Here is a 27,572-nt window from a genome sequence, read left to right on the forward strand (position 1 = left end):
TTAGTATATATTCCTAAACACATAAGTAGGACCTACTCAGTGTATATAATGTTAATCATATGTGTGATTTCATGGATAATTACTTGGTATTGGATAATCAATTGGTGTGCTCTTCCATGGGGAAAACTATTTCTCCAATTCTCAGTATTCCTTAGTTTCCTGTAGCTCTTTGTATAGAGTTGAGGTATCTTAGGCTTGATTGTGTCTACGTTAGCACTGCTATTGGAAGTAAGTGTATGGTAAACACCATTTGAGGAACCATAATTCTAGATAGCCAGAGATCTCTCCACATACCCTTCTTCACTGCATGCAGGGGTATCCCTAATCTCCACTATGTGGAACCTTCCCCCTCCTTACAGAAGGTGACCTAACATTCACATACTCAAGATAAATACAGTCCAGACTTGCCCAATTTTTCACTCTCTATCAATATTTAAATATTTGTTTTTCTACTCTCCCAGATTGAATGTCACATGCTCCTCATCAACTAAGTTTCTTATTTGAAATCTATCATGAAGTCTACTTGAATGAACCTCTTAAATATCTCCTAAACTATGCCCCCAGTCTTCTTCTCTGCCCTTCCATTGTTGGTGTAGAGGCCATACTTACTCCTTTGACCCTCAACATTGGCTAAAATAGCCTTTATCCTAACAGTGTCCTCCAACAGAAGCAGTTTAATGATTCCAAAATTCCATTTTAAAACATTTAATGGGAACTTTAAATATAGCAGAAAGTAAAGAAGAAAGGAGATAGAAGAATGGTAGAAAGAGAAACAAGAAACAAGACAGTGGGAGAAATACTAGGAAAGAGACAGAAACAGGTGAGATATGGACAAAGGGAAAGTTGACAAGAAGAAGCAGAGAGGGAAACAGGAAGGCAGTCACAGATTCAGCAAGGAGAAAGAAAAAGATGCAAAGAGTGGTTAAGGGTATTAGGTGCTCTTGCTTAGAACTAGAGTTGGATTCCTGGCATCAGCCTTGGGAGGCTTAAAAAATGGCTGTAACTTCAGTTCTGGGGGAATCCAGTGCCCTCTCTGGTCTCTGCAGAGATGTCTTTCTTCTGTGTAGGCCTTTTCTTATCTTTTATGTACCTAGATATTTATAATCCGAAACTTTGTGAGGTTTCCTCTCCCATAACTCTTGCTTCTGTTGGTTTATGTAAGAGCATGTTCTAGAGTGCAGCATCTTCCCATTCTCCACAGGGTCATCTCTCAGCCACCAGTCACTCCCTGGAGGTGCTTCCATTCTGCCTGTTTGTTTTCCATTTTCATCATTTGCGTCATTGACCTTTGGGCTCACTGAAATTTTGTGAACCAGGTGAATAAAAGATGAACAAACACAGTCTAGTACATATGTATTTAAAACTGTTATCAACTTAGCATTATTTTCTGGTTATCAGGCCAGAGAAGGGAATTATGCTGCATAAGTCATCCAGGGCTCAGAGGCAGACAAAATAGGGATCATTGTGACACATTTGTCTTCACTGCTCAAATTGGAAAGCATAAGGGAAAGTATCATGTGTATTGCATGTCAGTTGTATATGGTTAGGAATGTATTAATTTCTCCTTGCCTCAGTTACTTTGTATGGTTGATGCCAGACACAAAGTAGCAACTAGTTTATTACTTTCAACATTTTAATATTTATTTTTGTTAAATTTGACCAAGGCTTTAAAAACATTCTTATTTCATGAGCCTATTCTAAGACACATGTTTATACTAGCATCTTTATTATATTCTTCCTCTTAACAAACATGCTACACAGGTATGTAACATCCTTCTGTACATGGAACCAGGGTATACACTCAAATGATTTAAAATACAGTAAGTCTCACTCACATATGGATAACTTATGGTATAAATATATGCACATTAGAAAATAAGCTCTCTTTCAAATAACCAACCCTGTTTCTGTGGAAAGTAAAAGAGAATGTATATTCTATATACAATAATAAATTATAGAAGTTTGAGACTCCTAATAAAAGTGTATAAACTAAGTTCTTTCATTCAATTGATAAGTTCATAAATAGTATGCAGACACAAATAAAATACACTTTTGCACTTCCATAATTTATAATGAAGTACAAAAGGTAAAGTTGCAAGTACACAATTAATATGTACTTAGGCACAAATATTGCAAGTCGCCTATCCATGATGCTCAAATCTTTGTTGCTCAATCTGTATCTGCCGGCTTCAGGATGTCCCATTTTCTGTCACATGTTACCTTCCCTAAATAATTCTGAATTTAAAAACAAAACAAAATCAACATTCACCTCTGTCCAGGAGTAGACAATCACTCAGTAGCATGTATATTGTCCATTAATAAAACTGTAATGTTTTCTGAATTGCCAGACACCTTAAGGCAGGGCTTCAGCTCCTGCTGGTTTGCCTTTTATTGCTTCCACCAGTGATGTTGAGAGGGAGTGAGACAGGAGTGGCCTTGTTCTTCCTAGCAATAGACCTTTACACTTAATTATGCTTGACATTTAATTGAGAGTAAGAGAGAATCTGAGCAAGGTTACATTCCTCTAAGAGGTTACAGTGACGGGGTTCTCTTTCTCAGGTCACATTGCATGCTGCTATAGATACTGTGACGCTTGCCCTAGTCCATCTGCACTAAAAGACTTGGCTTTAAGGAACACCCTCAGCAAGCAGCTTCCAGCTTTCAGTTTTTGCAAAGTCTCTTCTGGAGGCAAAGAATCTCTCTACCTAACGTTTCCTTTTTGCCTCTGAAGAACCACACCTAAAATCAAGCTTCTGCCCATTTCTCCTGGTGTCCGGTCCTTTAGGCAGGATCTGTCTCACTAGTCCCTCAGAAATTAAAGCATTCGCAGGGCAAAAGTCCTCTAGTGTTCAAAGTTGGGCAGGATACTTCGGTTCTTCAAAGAAACTGCTCTCCCATTCCCTAGGGAATAATCCTTCCATGTGCTCAGGCTAGGGAAAAGAAATAGCCAGCAAAAGCAGTTTTCTGCAAGCCCTTCTTGCTTTCCAGCTTGGTCTCAATCTTTGTACTTCAAGAAAGCCCAAGTCTGTGTAACACTTTGGATGGATTTGCTAGAAGTCAAGAAAATATAGTGAGAATACAAAATATATTGATTTTATAATAAATCATCCTAGGGTTTGAAGAAGAAGGTTACCAGAGCCCTATCTGCGCTTTTGCAAGAGAACTATGGTGAAAGAATAATGAATGCAGTGTTGGATGGCAGGAAAGTGAGTGGAGACAAAGAACTCCGTATTAGAAGTGGATGCTCACAGTCAGCTAATGGATGGATCATAGGGCTCCCAATGGAGGAGCTAGAGAAAGTAGCCAAGGAGCTAAAGGGATCTGCAACCCTATAGGTGGAACAACATTATGAACTAACCAGTACCCCGGAGCTCTTGACTCTAGCTGCATATATATCAAAAGATGGCCTAGTCGGCCATCACTGGAAAGAGAGGCCCATTGGACTTGCTAACTTTATATGCCCCAGTACAGGGGAACACCAGGGCCAAAAAGGGGGAGTGGGTGGGCAGGGGAGTGGGGGTGGGTGGGTATGGGGGACTTTTGGTATAGCATTGGAAATGTAAATGAGCTAAATACCTAATAAAAAATGGAAAAAAAAAAGAACTCTGTATTAGCTTAAGCTACAGCCAAGGACCTCCCAGACTATAGAGAGGTCTATGGAGATGGAGGGGCAAGGTTGGCAGTCTGCAATCATTCTAGAGGTGCCTGAGTACAGACATTGAAAAGAGAGAGGAAGGAGTGAAAGATGAGAAAGAGGCTGTTTTGATCTAAGAAGATGTTTTCACAAACAGAAAGACAAACAGAGAAAGTACACCATTTTGATAGGGATGAGGACTAATTTAAGGGGAGAAGAATGATTTTAGTTAGCTACAGGGAAACAACTGGATGGGAAGCTACTAAAATGCGGTTCCTTCCCTACCTTCCTTCCTCACTCCCTGCTTCCTTCCCTCTCTTCTTTTGTTTCACAAGTAGTGGTTAAGGATTAAGCCTATGGCTTTGAGCATGCTCACCAAGTGCTTTTACTACTAAGAGTCAAGCCCCGGGTTTATTTTGAAATAAAATTCCTTTATGATGTGCTAAAAGAGAGACTTTTGAGTAACACAATAGTCAGCCTGCAACATCTGTAGACCATCCCCTCATTCTCCTCTTCATGTAACTCTAACTTGTTACAGATAACATTCAGGAGGTACGATGGCTTGGTAGTGAGTAAGGAGCCAGACACGAGATACTGATGAAATTCTGTAGTTTGGAAATTGAGAATAGTGTGTGTGGTGGTGGTGGTGGGGTTCTTCAGATCATCAGGAAATGATTTTGAGGGGTGTGAGCCTCCCCAGCTCCCCCCTCTACTCTTTGTTACCTGATCAGATCACTAGGGCAATGGTTTTTCTTGCCCATATATTCTTGTCTACTTCTCATGAACTGAGACCTCCAAACTGTAAGATAAAAATGAACCTTCTCTCTCTTTATTTATTTGTTTATTTTCATCCCAAATGCTCCCCACCCTTGCCACCTGTTTCTTCCCTTTGCCTCTGAGAGGGCAAGCCCTCATAGTCCCCCACCCTGGGGCATCAAGGCTATGAAGAATTAGGTGCATCCTCTCCTGCTGATTCCAGGCAAGGCAGTCCCCTGCTACATGTGTGCCAGGGGTCTTACACCAGCCTGTGTAGAACATTTTCTTTTTCTGAGTTCATTATCTCAGATCTTCCATTAAGAATCACAGAAGTTGACTTAACAGAGATAAATAGAAGACCTAGACGTGAAATACTTTTTAGTTTCTATGGTAAAAAAGAATGCATACACACACAGAAAAGAACAAAAACCACAAATAGACCATATATAATTTATTTTTTCCCTAACTCATCTTGTTCTCTCAGTAGACAAAACAGTATTTTATTTCATCATCAGCAGGGGCCAGACGAAGGCAGAGGAGTGGAGTCCTGCAATTGTTCGACTTCATTACATTAACAGAAGGAGAAAGCTTTTGACCCCAAATGAAAAATTTCTTTCCTGTCATTTAAATATTAGCTATTAAATCTCTGCTTCCTGGAATCTGAAATAAAAACTCCAAATCTTTTGGAAATATCTATGAAACAATTTTCATTCATAATGTGTCTTCTTCGCAAGACACTGTGAATGCTAATATAATAATTTACTTTTTTTTCATTTGATGGATTTAATTGATGCACTTTATGATGTAAAGATTAATTTAAATAATATGCTTGAAAATTTTAGTTAATAATTAAAGTACTTGAAAATTAATAAAATGGAACTTTAATGTGTCATTTGATCTTCTGTTCTTTATACTTTTTCCTCAAACCCACCCTTTGGGAGAGGTATAATTAATGTCCCTACTTCACATAGGAGATAAACAAGGCCAGTTGAGCCTCTCTAAAAGTCACATTGTTTTTAAGTATGGAGAACAAGGCACACAGGTAAATATATCTATAGCTATAGAGATAAAACTGTTTGATTTCAAAGCTTCTTTTTAAGGCTGGGAGGGTGGTAGGTCTCTCCTAGGGCTTTGCTCATAGAATCTACAACTCAGTTCCTGGTTGGAAACACTTTATGTTTCCACAGTCACCTGTGCCTTCAACTTGGATACACACATACACACACACACACACACACACACATACACACACACACACACACACACACACACACACAAACACACACACGTACACAAACAAACAACACACACACATATGATAAGGCAATATTTTAATAATATTAAGGGTTTATATTTCCCAGCACACATAGGTTCTTGGTATAGTAGTAGTTTAGTAAATTTGATCACATGGATTAACAAGAATTAGTTCAGCTCACAGTTTTGCCATAAGGTCATGAGTGCAGTGGAAAACACTTCTGGACGATTTTCAAAGGAAACGTTTATAGTTTTTTTTTTAAGTTTAAAAAAATCGTTCAATCTTTCATGAAATTTGACTAAAAATTATATGATTCATTGTTCTTGTCTCTATTTAACCTGATGCTTAACTTTTTCAGTAGGAACACAGCTCAGCAGACCTGATATGGGATAAAATGGTAGCTAACGTATCAAACCTTAACATTTATGGTATTTTAAATTTAGTGTTTTATTAAGTTGTTTTAAAATTATTTCTAATCCTTTGATTATTTGACTTTTTAAATTTTTGTTTATTGTGTTTGTTGGTTTGTTTGTTTGAGATAGTGTGTCACTTTGTAGCCCTGGCTGATTTTGGAACTCGACATGTAGAACAGGTTGGCCTTGAACTCAAAGAGATTCAACTGCTATAGTATCCTCAATGATGGTATTGAAGGTAAGTTTTATATATAATTATTTTTTACAGTTATAGAAAACAACAGAATAATTCAGCACATATATATCGTGTGTGATGACCACATATGACAATTAGCAGTTCCACTCTTTACACAGTGGTCCATCACGCATTTCACTAAGGGCTGAGTTCCAGGGTACTCTCCTGACTATTCCATCGTCTGTCATTTTGCATGATTGGACAATTTTAGACTATTTAGAATAACAGAGTTTTCCCCTTCCTCTTTCTCTTTCTGCTCCTCTTGTTTTCTTTGAAACAGGATTTCTAGATGGTATAGTCTGTGCTGGCCTTGAACTTTGAGAATTGCTCCAACCTCACCCTCTCAAGTGTTGTGATTATAGGTGCATATCATGCCACCTAAAGTAACAGTCATAACTAACGCTTTTCTAATTAATGGCCCTCATTTTATAATACTCTAAAATAATTAAAAGCTTAATTACCTTAAATCGAAAGTGTGACAAGGCCCCTGCAAGAACATTGAAAGGTTCCTTTGTGACTTTGGAAATAGCTACTTTTCTGGATAGTTCATTTGGTGATATGAAATAGCAGAAATGGAAAGGTCTTTGCAGTTGGGTCTTGTATTAGTGATAGCTATATCCAACTGTGATTTTATAACTGAAAACAATGTCCATGCCTAAAACAGGATTACTTTAGTTCAAAGTCAATTGCCAATGCCTGTGTGACACTCCATGGAATCATACATTGATCCAAGTTGATAGAGACCCATTTTTAAAATGTACTATTGGCATCCAGCCTGGAGGATTGTGTGTGTGTGTGTGTGTGTGTGTGTGTGTGTGTGTGTGTGTGTGTGTGTGTCTGTGTGTGTCTGTGTGTGTCTGTGTGAGTGAGTGATATGGGAAGGTCAGAAGACAACTTTAGAGAGTTGGTTCTCTCCTTTTTCCATGGGCACTGGGTTCAAGATAGGGTAACATGTTTACCTAGCATGTGCTCTCTTCCCACCGAGCCATCTCTCTGGCCCAGCCCAGAGGATTTTGTAGGAGTGATTCTAACAGGGTGGACAATTAAATGCACATCTTAATTGTGTATAATAATCTGCGCTACTTCCAGTAAAAACCAGCTCCTTGGAGAATTCTTTCTGGAAGGGATGCTGGAAAATATAGTTTGTGAATCCAAGAAAAAGGAGGAAAAAATCTAGGTCATCTTTCCTATACATAAAGCTATGCTCAGTTCTCAACAATGAAGCTTACTTTAGGATAATTTGGAGATATCACGTAAACTTTCTGAATCTCAACTTCAGTTTTATTAAGATAGCAAAAGCAGTCATACATTCTTATGTTAGCAGTTTAAGTGCTACAATGTATCTAGTTCAATATTTGGCAGTGTGAACTACTTGTTAAGTTCACATTATTTTCACTATTACATCTATGTGAGAAGATAATCGGATACATTGTTTCAGGGATTATAATGCAGTTTTCAGACTGGGGCTATGACACAAGTTTATCAAAAACTGGACAAAATAAACAGCATGGTACAAATGCAAAAATAGAACAGTATTTCTGTGTCTTACTTTCCTTATTTCCTAATTACCAAATGTCTGGTAAGAAGCAATGGGAGAAGGGAAGTGTTTATTCTGCCTAGCATTTGGAGATGATCCAGTCCTCTGTGGGGAGAATGGCATGGCAGTAGGTGCCTCCAGAAGGTGGGCATGTGTGCGTGGGACTTCTCACCTCCATACATCCTGGCCAAAGAGGAAGCAGGTAATGGACGGGAAGTTCAGGTTATAAAACACCAAAGCCAGACTCCAGTGACTACTCTCTTCAGCAAGGCTCTGCTCCCTAAAGCTCCAACATCTTGTTATGAGCCCTGGCAACTGGGGTGCAAGTGTTCAAACACATGCATCTATGGGGGTACATTTCACATTCAAACCACAAGGTCTGAGATCAGCAGTCATTACAAAGGTAGTTCCTTTGGTAAGACTAACGGCAGTCTTGAAAGTGGATGAGAGCCAGAAAAGCATTTGACTGACAATAAGATAATCTCTCCACGGTGTTGTGGAGAAAACAGGGGGGAAATGAGTAGAATTAGAGAGTTGCTTATTCCTCTTTAGGATTAGACTACAAAGGTGGATAGGAAAAGAAGCAGACCGATTCTCAGTAACAACTTTGATGCCCTCAAATAAACATAATCAGTTCTGCCTCCAACAACTCTCCAGAAACATAATATGTATAGCACCTCTCTCTGAATGCTATGTGCATTCGTGTGTACACATGCATTGAGCTTCTTGTGTTGTTCACATAAGGTATACAACCATTTCCGTGAAAGTGGTTCAAACAGAAGGAATTAGGGTTTCAGGAGGATGCATTTTGATACTAGGTGAAGGTAGAGATGGGGTTGGAGAAGAGAGGTATGAAAGTGAAAGGATTGTATGGACCTGTCTGTCCAGCAAGTACCCAGATGCTGCTCAGAATCGTGCAACAGATTTCAAGATTTCCAATAGTGTCTCTCCTTATTAGGACCCAAACAGATGCACAGAGCACTGTCAGTTCCTATTAGGAATAATTTATGGTTTATTTTCATTCTGTTTTTAAATCAGAGCCTTTCCTAAATTTGACACGTACACACACACACACACACACACACACACACACACACACACACACACGCACATGCTCACATAGTGCCCATGCTATCCATATGGAGTTCAGAATTCAGTAATGCGAAGTGCCAACAGAAACATGATAACCCCGAAACGAGTGCCATGGGGAAAAGTGCTCACCATCTGAAGAGTCACGGGAGTGCTCTGGCTAAGAGGACCACTCTGTAGCTCTCTTCAGCTGTACTCCAGCTAGATGTATGCCCCTGTAACGTAACAATTACCTTCAATCTCCCTGATCTGAAGTAATCCTTGCTATGTGCATTCCTCATTGTGAGTGATGAGGCCTGCTCTTGCCAGAGTCTAAAACCGAATAGTCTTTCACGGGCAAAATTTAAACTTGAAATAGGATTCTCTGACTCCCAATTGTGAGTCTATTTTTTTTCCTCATGTACTTTATACATTCCCAAATCAGGTTGAGACTGGCTACAGATGGTGCTGGTTTGTAATGAGAAGGGCTGGGAAGCTGCCCGACCTCCCAAGAGAGGAGTCAGTAATGGAACTAACTATGTATTGTCTACCTTTTGTACGAGATTTGATTTTTCACTATTTGACCAACTGTGTTTGTTTATTTCACAGCACTGAAGGGCTTCCATTAGCTCCAGGCTGAATGAATATAGACTATGGAATAAGGAAGAATAGAACATCACATCCCACCCCCTAATGCTGATGTAATCCCTTTGCCTTTACTGACAGCTGAGTAATGTTTGCTGTTGGAAACTGTGCTTGAAATGGGCTGATATTTACAGTCATTAGTGACAAAGAATTGTTGTGATCGCTGGAAACACAGTGAGCATTATTTTTTGGATGACAACTTTTCAGAACATTGCTCCTAAAACCAGGGCAGTCAAGTCCCTAAAAAAGAAATTGCTAAGAGTTTTTAGGCTGGAAATTACCTTGTTTCAGTAAATCAAAAGATTAATATTTAAGAACTCATAAATTTTGCTCAGAGAGCATAACCAAATATTATTATCATAACGAAAACAAAAACCTCAGCTCAGCAAATTAGTCACCAAAGACTGCATGTAAATTGACATTTTAGCTTCTTAACTAATGGAATCATTTGTCATTTTACTGAAGCAGTTCATTACAAAAATAAATTAAGAATAAGTAAATTGTAGTCATAGCAATCATGATGAAATTATTAGTAATCACATTTCCCGGCATGAAAGTTCTGCGCATGCTTCTCGTCAGTTGATGTTATTCAAAATAACTTCGGAAATAAGCATCAATATTATGCCAAGGTTTAGGACTTTCTTTTTTAATTAAGGAAAACAGAGTGGAAGTAGAATGTTTCTAATTACAAAGGGAAGGGAAATGTCCTTCCCCTCTAAATACACACAAGTTCAAATGTGCAATTCTAATATCAAAATGAAGAAAATGAGAAATTCCCTCTCCCACCTTAAGTAGTAAAAAGAAAATTAGAAGGCAGAGACTAGCTCATGCAGTTTCTAAATAAGGAAAAGGGAAATTGCCTTTCTCTGGGTAAATATTTACTTCCTACATCGTGCCAACAAAAGCTACTATTTTAGAAATGGAACGTGGTAGTAACTAACTAACTTGTACCTAGTTGATTTAATTGGAAATGTGCTGTTTCCCCTTTTAAGCCTTTGCTTTAATTATAGAATTAGACATTTTCAATCTGAGTTTCTAATTGACTTGGGAGCTAGTATCCTGTTTATATACTCACTGATCTTAGGGACGGCCTTAGCCCAGCCGTACCTTTGTTAGCTACATTCAAAGAAAGCTAGTCTGTTTATTTCACCTTCAGCATCCACTTAGAGGACAGTCTCATGACTACATTTTTAAAGAGAACTCATATAACTAACAGTCAACTTGTGCAGATAAGTTTTATACCTCTGACTTGATATTTGAATCAAAAAATTCCAGGTACAAATATGTAAAGTTTAAGTTTATTCTTAATTTCAGGAAGACTAAAGAAAATGCTGACATGCACAATAAATTTCATTGGCTAAAATCATTTCTGAATCTAGGTAACAGGTACATCCAATATTTGACCATGACTATGGTTATGTCTAAGTTTTTATTTGATAATCTACTAAATAAAAAGACTTTTCTTTTAATTTTACGAGTGCTTGTAATTATGCACAGGAAATAAAGTTTGCAAATGCTCCCATTTTTCCTTATAAAAATGAAGGATCTGTAATGTGTTTCACAGCTTCAGCTCTATCTAGTGTCCACATCTTTTTCAAGGTTTTAAAAATTTCTGTTTAGAAAAAAAAGAATGTTGGGCGGTTATAGGTCACTCATCTAAAATAATATTTAGAACTAAATATTTAGAACTAAAATAGTATTTAGAATCATTGGCTTCAAAATTGGTTTAGGGAAAGAAATGATCATGGTCAGATAAAAGAAAATGGCTCCTGAAGTCCAGAGCCTAAGTCCCTAACATAATGGTGGAGAAGGAAAAGCCTGAGGCAGAAGGGATAGGATTGGGGAGGGGTAGGAGGGAGGTCAGGAGGAGAGGGAGGGAGCAGTGAGTGGACAGAATGGGAACTTGAAACCAAAAAATGCATTTAGGATCTACAACTGAAAGGGTTACTTCTTGGCATCCCTTTAACAGAGAAACAGATACCTTGTGAAAAACCTGTGGCATTCCTAAAGATTCTCTCAGCTTAAAGGATCACATGACAGCTTCTGGGCTGTGGTCAGGCGCTTTGCAGCCATGCGTTTTCCTATTAATTGGAAGAATATCTTCACACACACACACACACACACACACACACACACACACACTTGTGTGCATGCACATAATGTTCCTATATATCTATATAGGAACAAGGACCCAGATAATAAAGGGATGACTAGATAGTAAAAGAATATTTTGTTAGTAAATAACAATATATATTTAAGATGTTTCCCTAAACCTCTCAGTGCAGGGAAACATTTTCAAGAGACATATCACAGAGCACTTTCATACTATGTAAGTCCTAATAATTACAGAATATGGACTGGTGACATTTTAGTGCAAAGGCCCAGTGCAAAATACAAGGGTCTGGATCAATTATTACTTCATTTTCCTGAGTAGCTTCATAAAAGCTCTGAATTTGAATATGCTTTGAATCATAACTGCTTAGAATTTAACCCACGAACAAGTTGATTTATTTTTTATGGTTGAATGGAGAATTTGTATTTAAAAGCATCTCTGGTTTCTCTTTTACTTTGTCAGTGGGAATTTCGTGTGGGCGGTTGAAGCACTCATGTGCGTGCATCCGTACATGTGCACACAAGGCTACTTTGGGGACCTCATGCAGTAAGTTACAATGATGGAGCATGACAGTCAGAATGGCACACACTATTAGCTGGACCTCAACTCTATTACGGTGCTATGTTTGGTGACATAGAATCAAGAGACTCAAGGATACAAGGTCAAAGGTAGCAAAACATTACATTAATCTGTTCTGTTCAGAAAATATCAGTGTTTCTCCATGTAAAATACAGCATGGGCTATTTAATTATGAGAATTGAATACCCAAGGATAGCATTTACCAAACAATAAAATAAGAATAGTAATAATAATAACAAGGTAAAGAAGATGGAGAAGAAGAAAATAGTTACTTCTTAGCTAAAGATTTGCAGCTATTTTTTTTTCTTCCAGTATGTTGATGTTTCCTTCATTTTATGAACTTAACAGTTATTACTGAAATTGCTCATGACACTGTAAATTGACGTGAAGACTCTATATATGTTATTTGTTCTTTTGTTCCTTACTGTCCACATGGAAATGACATGAAGAGTCAATCTAACATAAACAAAATGAATAGGTCATCTACACTGCACACATTCTATTTAGGTGCATACAGAAAGAAGCTGGTAAAATTAGCAGGAGACGGTACTTACGATTTTTCCAGGCAACAAACACTAAAGGTACCGCATAATGTAATGGCCTTATCACTGCAGAGTACATAATACAGTTGGAGGGAGTAGGTTTCACTGTGGGAGTGTTACACCAGCTTTATATTCTCAAAGCAAAAAGGAAGGAGTGGGCAAAGTGGTTGTTGTATTTATCATATTCATCTCAAGTAACTAACAGAGCCATTTTAGTAAATGTGAGACCGATTGATATTCAAAATAGTGGAATCTGCTAAGTGACCAAATAGCTCTGAGGGATATGCATAAATGATATCAAGCTTCTGGATTAATCTGACATACATATCACTTAGTTTTCTAAATAATATAAATTATAAAATAAAAATGTACTGAGGGATATGCATAAATGAAATCAAGCTACTAGATTAATCTGGCATATTTATCATTTAGTTTTCTAAATAATATAAATTATAAAATTATATAAAGTATACTTTCAGTATTTTGAATATTGCATGAATAGGGTCTGTAACTTCCTGCCCTCCCGGCTAAGACTAAAGAAGTATGTGCTCTATCTATTAGTAGGCAAGGATAATTATAGATGACGCCCTGCCGAGAATGAGCTCGCAGATGGTGTATACTTCCTATGCTGTAACCTCGTAGCTCCCTTATTCTCCTGATTTATGCCACAGGTAGCTCCATAATTCAGAACGCCTACCCTTTAGACAGAAAAGGCTGCAAGTACTCTGAACCGTTTAGCTGGCCCTACACAGTCATTCTCGTTGGGAAAAACAGGCTTTAGCCAAGGCAAAATATAAATAAATAAGAGAAGAATGGAATCCCTCTGAAATTCTTTCACATGGTCACTGCCTTTAACCTCCCTGCCTCAGTACAAAGTTACTCTGTGTCCTTCACTTCTCTGGTTACGACCAAGCGATTTTCTGAGAACCAATTCATAACAAAGAATTTTCGTTTGGGAGGGCTGAGCCTAGACTGACGCCATGGGCCTTTCCCCACCCCAAGAGCCTTTTGTTTGGTACCAAAAGAATTACTCCATTCATTATCCCCACAGATGCTTGGCCTGGAGGCAGAGAAAGTCAGTAAAAACAACAAGAAGCCGAGTTCTCCACCAGCCTAGGCTATCATTATCTACACAAGAGATGATGAGTTTGTAATGAAGTTGACGAGGCTTATTCAGACACTCGCAGATTGGCAAGAGGATAAAAAGTGTCTTCAATTTTCGTGTTGTCTGATGTTGAAGTTAGCTGTCATCCGGCACTAGATTAGTCACACTTTGAGGCAGGGCTTTGGAGAAGGGGTCAGAACAAAGCTACTGTACTATGGCATTTCACAGTCTGAGGAACAGAAGCATAATAAATGTACTCTGTAATTTAAATCAAGGCACTGCTGTGGGAAATCGCTGCCTCTTTCACTGGAGGTATTAGAGCTCAGGCACTGTTCTTCCTGACATCACATAACATAGAAGGAGTCTGTGCAACTTTGCTCCTGTAATTGGAATGAATGCAGTGATTATATTGGATGTGGCGCTTCTGAATTCAGCAAATAGAAAGACTCACTCCTCACAGAGGACGCATTACATGATGCATGTTTTATGCTCTTTTTTTTAATTCAATTGAAAAATTGGCTAAACATGAATGAAATTTTAATTGGAAACATTTCACACTTTGGCAATGTAGATGGTATTTGATAAGTGTTACTGTTTCCCATTCAGGAGGGAATTCTTAGATCTGAATAAAAAATATGTTAAGTAGATTCGCAAATTAACCACTTGACACAAAGAAATCTGCAGAACTGTCGGGTGAACAAGTCCCCTAAAACTCCAGAAGCAAACTTGTAAGGGAGGTGATGCTGACTATTTTGGAGGGGTACAACCAACATTTACGAACCAACTTTAACCATTTTATTGAAGTCAACCACAAGATACAGAAACATCTATTTTTCAATTTTTAATTTAAAATGCCCAAGCTTCTAAGAGATACAGATTAAAATACTTTGAAGAAATCAAGTGGAACGAACATCCTCCACGAAACGTTTATGTTAGAGTAGAACCCGTGCTTTCAAACATTTAAAAGCATCAAATAATTTTTGTGTTTGTTTTGGGTTGTTTTTTATTGTTTTGGTTTGTTTGTTTTGTTTTGGATTTTTTGTTTATTTCCAGAAACATTCAAAATTCAGGCAAGTGGCGCGGTCTACATTATTCTCCTGTTCTTCGCTACAGTGACATATACTTAACTTTGCCAGTAGCTTCCACTGTAAATATGACTCTCATGAGCAATCTCATTGTTCGAGAATATTTCCCCTTCCCCCACACACTCCTTGTTCCAGTTGGCTGGGTCAGCGGGAACAGTTCCCTTGATGGGTGTAAGTATCCAGCCATGTATGCAGGGCATGGTTTGCCAGCCAATGGTCCATGAAGGATGTGGGTGGAGAGGAGGAAGAGGAAGACAGTCAAAGTTGTTTCTCTTTGTTCTTGTTACCTCACTTGTTTCCGTCTAGATCTAACACCTGTGTGTAGGCTGCTCTTGCCATTGCTTACTGTTCTCTTTCAGATCTGGTCAGATCAGCATGACTCAGCAGATCTGTAATCCCATGGAAGACAGAAAATAAAGACACTGGAAGAGGCTTTGTTGAAGATCCGCAGGCTTGGTGTTGATTATCGATCAGGTGATTAAGGCAGATGAAGAGGTTTCTTTTTTTGAAAACCAAAGCCTCTGATTGTGTCTCTCCAGTGTGCCCCTAAAGGGGTTGGGAAATCAATACCCCCAATCAGAGTAGTGAGCATTTCTCTGTCAGTCACACCGTTAAAGTGATTAGAATTGAGTCATAAGGCGATGAATAACTCGCACAGGCTTCCTGCTCCTCTTTTTCACCTCATAGACAGCCTAATGAACTCTCTAGGCTGAATGGGCAGGCTTACAACTCTGGTAGCACAACTAACATGGCATCAGATAACAGCCAAGCCCAGACAGTCAAATATAAAGATGTTAATTTCAATCTATGAAAAAGTTTCATGCCAGGGAAATCTGCAACCTGACATGCAAACATAAGAAGGTAATAACACCTTTAAATGAACTTCTAAACTTATCACTACAGTCAGAAACAGCACAGATAAAGTCTTTTATCAAATGACCTCATGATGGAAAAATCACAAACCTCCCACATACAGTGCCCATATGTAAGTGTTTGTATGTGCGGATGTATGTGTACTTTTGGAGATCAGAGTACAACTTACAGAAGTCAGTGCCCAATATCCATCATGGGGTGCTCAAGAATCAAACTCTCACTGTCATATTTGTTAACAAGCAACTTTCCTAGAGAGATGTCTTGTCAACCCTATATAATTTTTGAAAACACTGTTTTTCTATGGGCATACAGTTTCTTCTGGGAAATATGGGCTCCACTCTTACTTACCCTTGGCGGGGGTGGGGTGTTCTACACATGTAAGTGTAGGCTTCTTATTTTAAAAAACGACTTTAATGAGGGTTCTAATACTTTTTGGCACCCCTGGTAATACACTGTTCAAAATGTAGGGGAGAAAATACAGTAAATAGAACAAGGGGATGTGGACCTGTTTAGAAGTAGATCTTTGGTATGAATCCAATCTCCGCTGTCAGGATACCAGCAGTCCAATTCAGTAGTGTCAGAATACCAAAAACAAATCAACTGTGGTGGCATGATCCAGTAGAAACTGCCAAGTTCCTCAGAATCGGCAGGAGTTATCCATAGCAGCCAGAACCAAAAGGAACATCAGAAGTTCTCTACCATGCCTTTCTCAAAGAAAGGAAGATAATAGAAGACAAGAGACCAAGAAAGTGTGTGAAGGCTTTCTATGCAAGTGCCCTGTCACTGACAACAAGGGACCTCTCATGGGTCTTGCTTCAGCAAAACATCATGTGAGTCTCTATCACATGACACAATCAGAAGTATTCAAAATACATTAGATATGGGGTCCAAACTCTCTCTAGTCTTTTAGACCGAACTTGCAGAGTGATGCTCTATGTCATCATTCATCTTTCCAGCAATGCCAATTGAAGATGTGTGTGTGTGTGTGTGTGTGTGTGTGTGTGTGTGTGTGTGTGTGTGTGATTCAACCCTTCTGCAACATAGATTTTTGCTTAACAAAATTCATGACTTTAGGTTCTAGAGAAAAACAGCTTTTATCCAAAAAGCTGCACACAATATTAACAATTAGCTTTTAAATTATGTGAGCTGCTAACTGGCAGATCAGCATATGTAGCCTCCCTCATCTTGCTGCTAAGTTGACTTTCCAAGTGGACCCTATAAGCTTATGATATAAAAGCCCGACGTTAGTCAGAGAGTAGCCCACATTGCTCCTAGCTCTTGTCACATCTGTGTCTTTGAGGACGATTTTGCCATTGATCAGAGACTGCCTGTAGAATCACCATGCAACTTCCATTTCCAAATCATTGACCTAACAGGGAGTCTGCACTCTGTAGCAGTCCTCTTGTCAAGAATGTAATTTGCAGGAGTGAAGACAGGCCAGCCCATGGACTGCCCCTCATCCATTCTCCTCAATAGTGCACTTGACTTAAGGTTGAATGTCCCTGTTTTGACTTCAAGGCTAGCAACAGGAAATGTGTAAAAGGACATACAAAATGATTTTTTAAAAGTGTGATCTCACAGTTCCAAAGATACATAATTAGAAGTTAATAAATAAATTGATTAACCCCTATTCCACAATTGCATATCAAAATACCTACATTGTCATGTTCTGTAGTAGAGTAAAGAAGCCTTAGGCTGAAGAGACAGTACCCACTCTCCTTCCAAATAATTTCTGGTATTTTAATTGGGAAGCTTTTACATATGGAATACAAAATGTCCTCATTTTCTTCAGTGATAACACAATGTATAGAGTATCATATATGTTCTACTGGACTGGCTAGTTATATGCTCTGAGTCAATGCCTCTATTTTCTATGAGATGAGTTAACTGCTTTCCCTCTACAACATGGTTCATTTACCTAAATACAAATTTTTATTGCTTGTCTTACTTTAACATAATTAAGAAAAAACAGCATGAATACATATTCTACATGTTTGTGTACACTATGTCGGCAAATATGTTCATGTGTATATATGATTTGTAAATTGTTAAATATAAAGTATATTGAAAGAAGACCATGAGCATGTGTTACCACACTGTCTCTGTTTATGAGCACTTATCATATAGCAAGTACTTTCATGTGAATTTCGGTATTAGATTTTCACAGTAACCTGGAATAGAGACCATGTCTTCATTCTACTTACGGAAAAACAGAGGCTTAGAAAGTGAAGCTGTTGGCTGATGTGTTATGCAGCTAGGATTTGGTTAGCTAGTGTTTAAATCCAAAGCCCTGAAGACAGGTTTCAGAACACATAGTCTTAATTTCTCTGATAGTTTATTCACTCCAGCAAGAAGTGAGAGAAAAAGATCTTGAAAGCACAGGAGGAACGTGAGCTTCCAATTTTGACAGACATGTCAATCTCTGCTTCTGGTGCCATTTGCTAAGTGACATTAAACTGGTCATAGACCTCCTCATCTTTAAAATAAAGTTAATGCTAGCCATCTGATAGAGAACTGCTTCAACATTACAGGAAGATTAAATGAAATAGCATTTAAGGCACTCAGTGAAGGTTTTAGCTCTTTTATAAGTACCTTTAATTATTAGTGATAAATGATATCAACTTGAAGACTGATCTCTATGAAAAATGTGTTCAAAATTCGACATTTGAGAGCTCTAATTATCTGACCCTGTACTAGATGTGGAGATAAAGACACAAATCTACCACCAAGAGCTCATTGTCCAGTGTTACCAAAAGGGCATCAATTTAGGTTGACTCTAAGATAATGATGATATAGCTTCATTACCTTGGGCAGTGACTTAGATTCTGCTCATAGTTGATAACTGGATGTGTGTTTGAAGGAACAGGCAGATGTTTATTAAGATCACTCAGTCTGTTCAGACTTAGATTCAACTTGAATGTCTTCTGAGAGATAGCCCAACCAATTTTACTATGCTTGCCCCTGCTTTGTTTCCACCATTAAAATGTAAGAAAGTTGGAAACTGGGACAGACTCATGTCATGCCATCTTCCTTTGAGATGTTTTTAAGCTCAATTAATGTAAACAGCATGTGGCATTAATGTAGACTAAATTTAATGTCTGCTATTTAGTACAGTCTCCATGAAACAGAAATGTAAGATAAACTTTTCTTGAAACTATATAAGCTGTAGTTAGTAGTGAAAATGTGTAAAACATCTAAATATGACAATTTAGTATTGGAAAAACAAAATATATACTCATTAGTTGGAAAAATGGTCATGAAACCTGGGGATAGATTTTTTTTGCTGAATGTCAGGACTGGGTATAAATTATGAAAGTATTAGGAGTTTGATTTCTATGCTGGCATCCCAGTGCTTGAGGATTTTATCTCCGTTCTTTATTCTATGATTCAAGGTTTTCATTGTACAAATACATTTACTTTATAATTTGAAAAATTAGAATATTTTTAAAGTAAACTAAATATACTCAGAAATGCAAAGTTGGATTTAACAAAAGGTTATTAGGTTTTAGTGTTTGTAATTGAATGTATAAACTCACTATATTAATATTCAAGATAAAAGTGGAATTGCAAGAAAACTTCTAAACTTTTTAAAAAATTAAAATTGAAATGTCAATTAATGAAGGTTAACAAATGGAAGCAGAGAGATAATACCTGAATATATTTACTTTTATGCTTATCTTTTTGGTTATTCATTTTTATTCTATGATGTAAAGTTCAGGATTGTTCAAAATATTACTTTTAAAATATCATTTGTGAAAGTTTTATTAATCCATGTCTCAAAATAGACTGGTACCTTTAATAACTTACCACTTTCACTTTTTGTACTCATTTTCCAAAACTTTTAGCTATTTTCATTAAGGAAAATTGAATTTTACCTAATGATCATTGTGTCTTAGTCATATTTAAACCTTTTTTATTCTTTTGATTAAAAACTTCCATTCAAAGGGATCAACATTTAACTTGATTTATTAATTCCTAATTTGTTTAATTTTCTTTCTATATGAATCATTGAATTTATTTACATACGTGTACTTACATCGTTTCCAGATTACAATATAAAATTTTAAATATAAAAAATATGAGATTAAGAAAGTCTAAATTATTAAATCTTCTCTTTCATAACTCCCAGTAGGCCCTGATCCTCTAAATGCACCAGTTAATCATCTATGATTTCTTAATGTTTTTGAGACTATACTACAAAATACTTTGAATAAATCTCTCTCTCTTTTTTTCTCTGTACTTGACAGCTTCTCCATGGATCTTGAATTGTTCCCTGGAAATCACTCCAGACAAGATTGTCACCAATCTTGAGTCAAGTCAAAGATCTCCTTCCCCTTTCCCAAACACCAAATCTCTTATCTACTTAGGTTTCTATGTGTTTTTCCAAATGCCTAAAACCATTCTTCTATATATTTATTTGTTTGTTTGTTTATTTATTTACTAACTGATTCATTAGTTTCAATAAATAGTACATAAATTCTTTCTGTTGATTGAAAGGAACTGTGTTGTGAGGAATATGGATGTTCTTCCATCATGGAATGGCCATAACAATGAGCATAAAGGGTGGATGCTCCCTATGTAGAAGAGACATATAACTACATTTAATGGAAAAAAATAATTTTAAAACAAATATTTCATTTCTAAACCAAAGGACCAAGAAAATTCAGCAAATGAGAGGCACACACTAGAACCTGTCTAAGCCTAGAGATGACAGGAGCACATGTTTAGGGTCCCTCAGAAAGATTGTGGTTTCTTCACATGGTTATAGATTACAATATTGGTAAAGAAAGGTACAGAAGAAGAATGAGCCTTGTACTGTGAAAAATAAGGCTGATGACCGTGAGAGGTAAGGTAATAAGAAGTAAGATATTTATATGAGTTGGAATTTTGATGAGAATTGCATTGAATCTGTAGATTGCTTTCGGCGAGATAGCCATTTTACTATAAGACAAAAAGGCTACCAACAGATTGGAAAAGCATCTTTACCAATCCTAAATCTGATAGGGGACTAATAACCAATATACACAAGGAACTCATGAAGCTGGACTACAGAAAATCAAATAACCCCATTAAAAATGGAGTACTGGAAAGAACCCAGATGCCCCTCAACAGAGGAATGGATACAGAAAATGTGGTATATCTACACAATGGAGTGCTACTCAGCTATTAAAAAGAATGAATTTATGAAGTTCCTAGCCAAATGGATGGACCTGGAGGGCATCATCCTGAGTGAGGTAACACATTCACAAAGGAACTCACACAATATGTACTCACTGATAAGTGGATATTAGCCCCAAACCTAGGATTCCCAAGATACAAGATACAATTTGCTAAACACATGAAACTCAAGAAGAATGAAGACTGAAGTGTGGACACTATGCCCCTCGTTAGAATTGGGAACAAAACACCCATGGAAGGAGTTACAGAGACAAAGTTTGGAGCTGAGATGAAAGGATGGACCATGTAGAGACTGCCATATCCAGGGATCCACCCCATAGTCAGCATCCAAACGCTGACACCATTGCATACCCTAGCAAGATTTTATCGAAAGGACTCAGATGTAGCTGTCTCTTGTGAGACTATGCCGGGGCCTAGCAAACACAGAAGTGGATGCTCACAGTCAGCTAATGGATGGATCACAGGGCTCCCAATGGAGGAGCTAGAGAAAGAACCCAAGGAGCTAAAGGGATCTGCAACCCTATAGGTGGAACAACATTATGAACTAACCAGTACCCCGGAGCTCTTGACTCTAGCTGCATATGTATCAAAAGATGGCCTAGTCGGCCATCACTGGAAGGAGAGGCCCATTGGACTTGCAAACTTTATATGCCCCAGTACAGGGGAACACCAGGGCCAAAAAGGGGGAGTGGGTGGTTAGGGGAGTGGGGGTGGGTGGGTATGAGGGACTTTTGGTATAGCATTGGAAATGTAAATGAGCTAAATACCTAATAAAAAATGGAAAAAAAATGGAGTACAGAGCTAAGCAAAGAATTCTCAACTGAGGAATACCTTAATCATCAGGGAAATGCAAATCAAAACAACCCTGAGATTCCACCTCACACCAGTCAGAATGGCTAAGATCACAAATTTAGATGACAGCAGATGCTGGTGAGGATGTGGAGAAAGAGGAACACTCTGCCATTGCTGGTGAGATTGCAAGCTGGTACAACCACTCTGGAAATCAGTCTGGCGATTCCTCAGAAAATTGGACATAGTACTATCAGAAGATTCAGCAATACCTCTCCTGGGTATATATACCCAGAAGATGTTCCAACTTGTAATAAGGACACATGCTCCACTATGTTAATAGCAGCCTTATACATAATTAGCCAGAAGCTGGAAAGAACCCAGATGTCCCACAACAGAGGAATAGATACAGAAAATGTGATACATTTACACAATGGAGTACTAATCAGCTATTAAAAACAATAAATTTATGAAATTCTTAGGCAAATGGATGGAACTAGAGGATATCATCCTGAGTGAGGTAACCCAATCACAAAAGAACACACATGATATGCACTCACTGATAAGTAGATATTAGCCCAGAAACATAGAATACCCAAGATACAATTTGCAAAATACATGAAACTCAAGAATAAGGAAGAACAAAGTGTGGATTCTTCATTCCTTCTTAGAATGGGGAACAAAATATCCATGGAAGGAGTTACAGAGAAAAAAGTTCAGAGCTGAGATGGAAGGAAGGACCATTCAGAGACTGCCCCACCCAGGGATCCATACCATAAAAAACCACCAAACCCAGACACTATTGCATATGCCAGCAAGATTTTCCTGACAGGAACCTGATATAGCTGTTTCTTGTGAGGCTATGCCAGTGCCTGGCAAATATAGAAATGGATGCCCACAGTCATCTATTGGATGGAACACAGGGTCCCTAATGAAGGAGCTAGAGAAAGTATCCAAGGAGCTGAAGGGGTCTGCAACCCTATAGGAGGAACAACAATATGAACTAACAAGTACCTTCCCCCTCCACCCCACCCCGGCCCCGAGCTTGTGTCTCTAGTTGCATGTGTAGCAGAGGATGGCCTAGTCAGCCATCAATGGGAGGAGAGGCCCTTGGTCTTGCAAAGATTATATGCCGAAGTACAGGGGAATGACAGGGCCAGGAAGCAGGAGTGGATAGGTTGGGGAACAGGGCGAAGGGAGGGTATAGGGGACTTTCAGGATAGCATTTGACTTGTAAATGAAGAAAACATCTAATAAAAATGATATTTAGATGATATAAAAAATATTGAGGGAAGGTATTGTTGTCTAAGCAAGTAAGATTTATATTCTGGAAAAGAATCATTTTTGGCTAGTCTGGCTTGAAGACATTGAAGCAGGGAGATATGCTCCAAGGCAGTTTTCTGGGTTCATTAGATGATGAGGGGGGCAGGGTGGGGTGGGGTGGGGTGGGGAGAGGCTAAGTACAGGGAACATCACAATTAAAGCTTCAAAATTGGAGAAGATTCTTGTGGCGTTTTTGTTTGTTTGTTTTGTTTTTAGTACAGGTAACTTAAGAGAAAACTTTGTTGGGCAGGGTCATAGCAGTATGAGGCTAGTATTAGGATGCTTCAGTTGGAAAGGGTTTGAAAAACTTCAATTGGGTGTGTGAATCTGGGGCCAAATCTCAGGCAAAGTGACATGTATTATTTACATCATCCCCACCCTGGTGATAACTGAGATGGGATTAGATAAGTGAATGCTCATACAGTGTCCCAAATGCAGTGTCATAGTAGTATTTCTTAAGCGGAAAAATCTATTGAATTTATTTTCCAAATAGTTGGTTTCTTCTAGTTTTTTCTTTTTAATGAACTTTTGGATGGATCATATGTTTAGAGAGTCTCCAAAGCACAGGGTATGAATGCATATAAGTTGGAACATATAAATTTGTTAATTATTCCCAAGAAAACGTATTTGTTAGTTCTCATGTTGTACCTATTTGCTTCAACAGTTACATATGAAACTTAAAGGACTAATGATACTGTAGGATTGAGATGTGTTTGTTCCAATTGTACATGAAGGAGACGTGACCCAGACTGTGTAGTTAGAGCATTATGGTGAATCTTCATACTCATAATCAGGTGTCTCATGTAATCTACTTTGTATCATTCATTTCATGTTTCATGCATATCCCAATTAACTCTAGAAGTATTTTAAGTAGGTTTCACAGAACAAAGGAATATAAAAGCAAATCAGAAAAAAAAAACATTTCCAATAAATTAGTCATATTTAGGGAACACATTCAAAGTGAGATCTTTTTAATGGCAAATCTATGCAGATCAGAAATCAAACATATTTAGTTAGATTTTTACTATTTCTGAAACCACAGTATTTATTCACATTTCATTAAAATATTTTTAGTATTGTACTATATTACAAAATAATGGCTTTACTTTTACATAATAATGCATATAGATTTTGGAAAATTTAGAAATAAGTCACTTTCTATCACTATAGCCCATTACTATAACAAAATATCTGAGCTAATTAACATAAAGAACAAGGTTTGTTCTGGATTCTGCTTTTGGCATTTGCAGTCTGTGATCTACTGGATCTGTAGCTCTGTGCATCTGATGAAAGTGTGTGTGACATAGCAAAGCCACTTACATCACAAGCCAGGGAGCAAAGAGTGGCTGAAGGAAGACCTTCATCCTTCAGGATGAAGATGTCTAACTAGGCGCCCCCTCCTCAAGACTCCATCATTACCTCCCAGCTTTTAACACATGAATGTGTTCTATGATCTGAACACACTAAGTTTCATGTTGTCAGGAAGTTTTGAAAATTTATGTTGTGGAATTTTCAAGATCTAGTACGGTATCTGCTATCCTGACAAGTCAGTGGCAGTATTAGGAAAGAAGTCAAGAATGGCCCTTCTCTTTAAAAAGTTAAGGGGCCATTAACTTCTCCTTAACTTATCATATTTATTTTCTTTTTTATTGGAGACATTTTTTTCATTCACCAGCTACTAACATCATCAGATGAAGAAAGAAGCACATTACATGCCAAGAGATATTTTATGTTGTCAAGGAAAAACAAACATGCAGGTCAAGCTGACAGAAAGCTATGCCTGAGGGAAGGCCGGTATTTCTATGTTGGAGGAGGAGGATTATTGGAAAAGGAGCACTGAGCAGAGGGTGGTGAATGTGCAAGGATAAATTATGTAGATAACAGGTAGAAGAGGGTCAGTAGGCAGAAGATGCAAGTACATAGTGTAGATGAATGTCAGCAGGTGGAGAGTGGGCCTGGAAGAAAAAGAAAGTATGGTTTGGATGGTTTGGATGAGTTTGGATGAATCTGTAGTATAGTTGGATGTGTGTGTGTGTGTGTGTGTGTGTGTGTGTGTGTGTGTGTGTGTGTGTGTGTAAAACATGAAAATTCAGCATATGCAAAGACCATATTGTGAGAATACATAGCATTGCTGAGAAACTTTTATTGTTTGGTTATGCTTTGTTTATTATTGCTATTTGTTCTGGTTCTTAAGGATTCTATTTACTTAATATTACTACTTAAACAAATGGAGTTCATCAAAATATGAGTGGTGTAAAGGGTAGAAAAGAAAGCGGCTTTTCTCTGAGGTCGGTAATAGTTGATTTGCCAGTGGGACATGCAATGCTTTAGATAAATGAGTTACTATGTTGCCACAGATGAAATGATAAGTGAAGCAGAAACTGGAGTTATCACATGTGTGCAAGCCTTCCAGTAGATGATAATTGTAACCACGAGGTTAAGAACATCACCCAAGGCTGGAGACAGAAGAGGATAGTCTGACGTCAAGCTCAGGTTTGCTGAAACATAATAAATGTCAGGATGCTAAGGAGAATCCTACACGTGGTGTGATGAGTTGAGCTCTGTGAGGTAGAACGAGCATCAAGAAGAATGGCAAAGAGCTATGAGAATGACATTTCTGATCTATGACTGTCTTAATTAGCATTTAGATTCTGGAAAATGGGGAGGAAGGAGTTGGTGTTGACATAAAAAACTGACTGGAAGAAAGACACTGGGAACGTTGTTAATTATTTTTGAGGAGCTTTTAGAGAGTAGAAAAATGGAGCCTTCCAATAGCCTCCTGATAGTTTTCCTTTAATCTCGCCACTTTCGTTTGCTAAGGTAACATTAGTTGTTCTAATAGACTGGTCCAAATGACTACTGCTTAGTTTCACACTATTGATGTTTATATCATGTCCTAGTGAGTCCTGAGTAGTTAATAGTTTTTCTAGTGGAAACCTAAGGGTTTGCAGAACTGTCCACAACTCTGCTGTTGTCAGCATCTACATAGAAAAGTTGACAGCATGCAGCTAACACAGAGAAGGTTTAGGAACAAACTTGAAAGGGTGTCATTTCTGTTTGCATTTTACTGGCTGCAGATTACAGACAAAATGACTCCTAATTGTAAGTGACTGACTAGGAAATGTAGGCTAATTGTATGGAAGTAGATAAAACGGGTTTAGTGTCAGCTAGCAGCGTGTGTCATACCAACAAGGCACCCAGCAGGGCATTTAGCCACTGTTGATGTTATTTGCTAATGGAAGACAGGTAGTATGAAAGGAAGCACTAATGATGCCAGAGGAAAGTTCCTGAGAAATCAACAAGGTCCTAGATGCAATGAATATAGAGAGGTTCATCTTGGGTGTCATGGGGGCATGGAAAATTCATTCTTTGTATTTAGTAGTGCTATCAACCAGCTGCCTAGGGTACTGCTTTTCTGCAAAGAAAAACATTTCAGGGAGGCAATGGAGTTATTCTCATGCTAGTCTTGGGCAGCTTTTATGACCTTCTATATTTGATAGCAGTGAAAAGCAGTATTAGAAAGCAGGAAGAAGGGAACAGAAGCAGGTGGCTTCCTGTAGTGTTACAGTTTGGCACAAGTTTTGGGTACCAGGATCCTAAGACAATGTTAAAACTGTTATGTATGTCTCTTATATCTTTATGTATCTGTACAGTAATAGATGTTATAGCTGTTGTATAGTTCTAGGAAGTGGGAATTCCTAACCCTTTACAGCAGCTAGTGTTTTGACTTTAGGTACTTCATATGAGAACGCCATTTTTCGATAGTATGTAATATTATAATTCCTAGGTTAGTTTTTCAAGATTCCTTGGCCATTGACAGTGGCCATTATGACTTAGTGTTCCTAAGACCTTTGACCACTTAAGTTTGACAGCTCTCTGAAACTTTTCAGTTGATCTGGACATGCAACATCTCAGTAAACATTTTCAGTCTTCAATCCTTCTTCAGTGGCATCTCCACTATACTCACCTTGTTACTTCCATGATTGCTGTGTTGCCCTAATTATCCTGCTGAATGTTGAACTGCCTCTTGTTGCCATGAACACTCTCACTACTGCTATGCCTGGGGTGGCATCTACCACTTTTTTTGCCTCTGTTGTCACTTGTGCGGTTATTATTTCTGGTGTAAGGAAAGCTGCCACAGCTGTCTCTATTACTATTATGCCACCTGCTGCTATCACCATTGCCCCTGTTATGTCTCTATTGCTGCATTCCTCTTGTTATATTTAGGGTGGTAGTCTGACCACCATCTGCTTTTGTGCAGTGGTGAAGCCCTCAGAGCACCCTTCAGTTCCACTTCTGTGGCAAAAGCATTGAAATATATTGAGATAACTTGTTTTCTCAAAACTTCCAGCCATTCCCTCTCCAGCCCACCTCTTCAGCTCACTTGCCTGAAGGCGACTACCACTACCACCTCTCCTTTCATTGTGTCATCCACTCAGTAA

The 27,572-nt window shown here is 38.1% G+C and overlaps 1 long non-coding RNA gene across 5 annotated transcripts in view; it reads right to left on the reverse strand.

The window, feature by feature from the left end:
* The window catches only part of Gm13575, a 30,183-nt gene extending 17,281 nt beyond the window's left edge, over positions 1-12,902 (reverse strand). For 3 of the 5 annotated variants that reach the window (XR_374582.2, XR_866375.1, XR_374581.1), the window contains exons 1-2: positions 12,790-12,902; positions 9,052-9,134 (exon numbers count right to left, since the gene is read on the reverse strand). This is a non-coding gene — a long non-coding RNA (predicted gene 13575). Of the gene's footprint in view, positions 1-1,667; positions 3,051-9,051; positions 9,135-12,789 lie in introns of those variants that run through there. The other 2 variants (XR_866374.2, XR_374583.1) reach the window with 2 other exon arrangements.
* Positions 12,903-27,572: the final 14,670 nt, after the last annotated feature.

This window comes from Mus musculus, chromosome 2 (genome assembly GCF_000001635.26).
Source record: "Mus musculus strain C57BL/6J chromosome 2, GRCm38.p6 C57BL/6J".
In the NCBI taxonomy this organism is placed as follows: domain Eukaryota; kingdom Metazoa; phylum Chordata; class Mammalia; order Rodentia; family Muridae; genus Mus; species Mus musculus.